At 36.0% G+C, this 4,599-nt stretch overlaps 1 pseudogene; it reads right to left on the bottom strand.

The window, feature by feature from the left end:
* Positions 1-2,764: 2,764 nt before the first annotated feature.
* Positions 2,765-3,752, bottom strand: LOC125155759 (glyceraldehyde-3-phosphate dehydrogenase-like; annotated as a pseudogene).
* Positions 3,753-4,599: the final 847 nt, after the last annotated feature.

The following is a 4,599-nucleotide window of genomic DNA, read 5'->3' as shown; positions in this document are numbered from 1 at the left end:
AACAAATAACATTGCACTAAGCATAGGGGTGCATATATCTTTTCCAATTAGTGTTTCTGTATTCTTTGAGTAAATACTCAGTAGTAGAAATATAGGATCATAGGGTAGTTCTATTTTTGACTTTTTGAAGAAACTCCATACTGTTTTCCACAATGGCTATACCAGTTTGCATTCCCACCAACAGTGCATGAAGGTTCCTTTTTCTCCACATCCTTGTCAATACCTGTTGTTTCTTGGTTTTTTGTTTTTTGTTTTTTGTTTTTTTTTTTTTTTAGCCATTCTGGCAGGGGTGAGGTGATATCTCATTGTGGTTTTGGTTTGCATTTCCCTGGTGATGAGTGATGCTGAACATCTTTTCATGTGTCTGTTGGCCACCTGGATGTCTTCTTTGGAGAAAAGTGTTATACCTTTTTCTCATTTTTAAGGAGATTATTTTTGGTGTTGAGTTGTATAATTTCTTTATATATTTTGGATACTAACCTTTTTTTCAGATATGTCATTTGCAAATATTTTCTCCCATTCCATAAGTTACCTTTTAGTTTTGCTGATTGTTTCCTTCGCTTCCTCCTTGTGCAGAAGCTTTTTACTTTGATGTAGTCCTAATAATTTATGTTGTTTTTGTTTCCTTTGCTTGAGGAGACATATTTAGAAAAATGTTATGGCTGATGTCAAAGAAATTACTGCCTGAGCTCTCTTTTAGGATTTTTATGGTTTCAGGTCTCAAATTTAGGTCTTTAACCCATTTTTAATTTATTTTTGTATATGGTGTAAGTGGTGCAGTTGCGGTCTTTTGCATGCGGCTGTCCAGTTTTGCCAACACCACTTGTTGATGAGGCTTTCTTTTTTCCACTGCAAATTCTTGCCTCTTTTGTGGAAGATTAATTGACCATATAAAGGTGTCTTTATTTCTGGACTCTCTATTCTGTTCTATTGATCTATGTGTCTATTTTTGTGCCAGTATCATACTGTTTTGATCACTACATTGATCAAAGTTGTAATATAACTTCAAGTCTGGGATCGTGATTCCTCCTATTTTGTTGTCTTTCAAGATTGCTTTGGTTATTTGGAGTCTTTGTGGTTCCATAAAAAAATTAGGACTATTTTTTCTAGCTCTGTGAAATATATTCTGTTTTTATTTTGATAGTGATTGCATTAAATATGTACATTGCTTTGGGTAGTTTGACATTTTAACAATATTTGTTTTTGCAATCCATGAGCATGCAATAGCCTTCCATTTGTTTGTATCATCTTCAATTTCTTTCATCAATGTTTTCTAGTTTTCAGAGTTAACATTTTTCACATTCTTGGTTAAGTTTATTCCTAGATATTTTATCATTTTGTGTGTAATTATAAATGGACTGTTTTCTTACTTTCTTTTTTTATGTATTATTTCTTTCATTATTAGTGTATTTTTTATTAGATTTTTATTAGTGTATTATTTCTTTTATTATTAGTGTATAGAAATGCAATGGATTTCTGTATATTGATTTTGCATCCTGTGACCTTACTAAATTTATCAGTTTTAGCAGGTTTCCTTTCTTTCTTTCTTCCTTCCTTTTCTTTCTTTCTTTCTTTCTTTCTTTCTTTCTTTCTTTCTTCTTTCTGGTTTTCTCTGTAGAGTATCATGTCATGTGCAGATAGTGAAAGTTTTACTTCTTCCTGACCAATTTGGATTTATTTTATTTCTTTTTTGTGGTCTGATTTCTGTGGCTAGAACTTCCAGTGCTATGTAGAATAAAAGTGGTGAGAGTTGACATCCTTTTCTTATTCTTGACTTTAGGGGAAAAGTTCTGAGGTTTTCCTCATTGAGAATGATGTTTGCCGTGGGCTTTTCATATATGATCTTAATTATGTTGAGATATCCCCACTCTAAATTTGCTTTGTTAAGGACTGGAATTTTTTTCATGAATGGATATTGTATTTTGTCAAATACTTTTTCTGTATCTATTGAAATGATTATATGGTTTTATTCGTTCTCCTGTTTATGTGATAAATGACATTGATTTGTTAATATTGAAATATCCTTGCATCTCAGCAATAAATTCCACTTGGTCATGGTGAATATTTTTTAATATATTGTTAGATTTAGTTTGCTAATATTTTGTTGAATATTTTTATATCTATGTTCATCAGAGACAAGAGCATGTGTTTCTTTTTTTGTGGTGTCTTTATTTGGTTTTCATATCAGGGTAATGATGGCCTCAGAGAATGTATTTGAAAGCTTTATTTCCTTTTCTATTTTTTGGAATAATTTGAGGGAATAGTTATTAACTCTTCTTTAAACATTTGGTAGAATTCACCTGTGAAGACATCTGGTCCTGTACTTTTTTTTTGTTGGGAGTTTTGGATTACTGATTCAATTTCATTGTTGATAATCAATCCATTCAAGTTTTCTATTTTTTCCAGCTTCAGTTTTGGTAGGTTATATGTTTCTAGGAATTTTTCCATTTCTTTCAGGTTATCCAATTTGTGGGCATATCATTTTTCTTAATATTTTCTTATAATTCTTTGTATTTCTGTGATGTTGGTTATTTTCCCTCCTTCATTTCATTTTTTTGAAGACAGTACCATATACTCTATTGATCATACATGGCAAGGTAGGAATCCCCAAGCTCCTCCCCTTCCTCAGAGGGTCTACGATATAAACTGTGGAGGTTGGGAGCTTCTCAGTATGTTGGCAGGTGAGTTGGGGCAAGGACTTCCCAGCAACTGAGGGCCTCTGTCTTCCTCTTGCTCTTGCTGGGGCTAGTGGTCCAGGGGGGTCTTACTCCTTGGAGGCCATGTGGACCATAAGGTCCATCACCCAGTTGCTGAAGCCAAATTCAATGTGTCAAGGAAATGAGCTTGAAACAGTGGTCATTGAGAGCAATGCAGTCCCAGCATCAAACGTGTAAGAGTGAGTGTTACTGTGAAAGTCTCAGTAGACAACATGGTCCTTGGTGTAGTCCAGGATGCCCTTGAAGGGCCCCTCTGATGCCCGCTTCACCACTTCCTTGATGTCATTGTATTTGGCAGCTTTCTCCAGGCAGGGGGTCACATCCATGATTGACATGTTGAGGGTGGGTACATGTAAGGCCATGCCAGTCAGTTTCCCATTGAGCTCAGGGATGACCTTGTTTACAGTCTTGACTGTACCAACAGAAGCAGGGATGATGTTCTGGACAGCACATCTATCATTACACAGTTTCCCAGAGGGGGTATCCACAGTCTTCTGGGTGGCAGTGATAGCATGGACTGTGGTCATGAGTCCCTCTATGATGCTGAAGTTGTCATGAATGACCTTGGTCAGAGAGGCCAAGCAGTTGGTGGTGCAGGAGGTATCTTGACAGAGTTGTCAGACTTCTTATGATTCAAAACGATCACAAACATGGGGGCATCAGCAGAAGGAAAAGAGATAATGACCCTCTTGGCTCCACCCTTCAAGTGAGCCCCAGGCTTCTCCATGGTAGTGAAGACCCCAGTGAATTCCACAATATACTCAGCACCAGCATCACACCATTTGATATTTGTGGGATCTTGCTCCTGGAAGATGTAGCTGGGCTTTCCACTGATGAAAGTTTCCTGTTCTTGGCCTTGTCTGTGCTGTGGAATTTGCCATGGGTGGAATCATAGTGTGGAACATGTAGACCATGTTGCTGAAGTCAAGGAAAGGGATTATTGATTGCAACAATATACACTTTTCCAGTATTAAAAGCAGCCTTGGAACCAGGCCCCCCAATATGGCCAAATCTGTTTACTCGAACCTTCACCATCATGTATCAGGGACATGGCTGGCACTACACCAAAAGATGCACCTATCTGTCAAATGGGAAAGAGCAGAGAGCCTGTCCTCTTTTGTTTCTAATTTTGTTTATTTGACTCCTTTTTTATTTTTATGACTCTGGTTAAAGGTTTATCAATTTTGTTGATCTTTTCAAAGAACCAGCTTCTGGTTTCATTCATCTCTTCTATTTTTAAAATTTTATTTTCTATTTTGTTTATTTCTGTTCTAATATTTATTATTTCTTCCTTTCTGCTGGCTTTGCATTTTGTTCTTCTTTTTTAGTTTCTTTAGGTGTAATGATAGGTTGTTTACTTGAGATTTTTCTTGCTTTTTGAGGTAGCTCTGTATTTCTATATACTTCCCTCTTAGACCAGCCTTTGTTGCATCCCAAAGATTTTGGACTGTTGTGTTTTCATTTTCATTTGTCTCCAAGTGTTTTTTGAATTTTTGGTTGACCCATTCATTGTTTAGTAGCATGTCATTTAACCTACATGTATTTATGGTCTTTATAGATATTTTCTCATGGTTGATTCCTAGTTTCTTAGCGTGGTGATTGGTAAAGATCCATGATATGACTTCAATCTTCTGAAATTGTTGAGTCTTGTTTCATGGCCTAATATGCTGTCTATTCTGGAGAATGTTCTATATGCATTTGAAAATAATGTGTATTCTGCCATTTAGGATGGAATGTTCTGAATAGGATGAATAGGACGGACTGCTCTGTTAGATCCATCTGGTCCAATGTGTCATTCTAAGCCACTGTTACTTTGTTGATTTTCTGTTTATCTAAGATCTGTCCATTGATGTAAGTTGGTGTTAAAGTTATTATTGTATTG

This window comes from Prionailurus viverrinus, chromosome F1 (genome assembly GCF_022837055.1).
Source record: "Prionailurus viverrinus isolate Anna chromosome F1, UM_Priviv_1.0, whole genome shotgun sequence".
In the NCBI taxonomy this organism is placed as follows: domain Eukaryota; kingdom Metazoa; phylum Chordata; class Mammalia; order Carnivora; family Felidae; genus Prionailurus; species Prionailurus viverrinus.
Note: the sequence above shows the minus strand (reverse complement) of the source record. Positions and strands in the feature narration are given on the sequence as shown.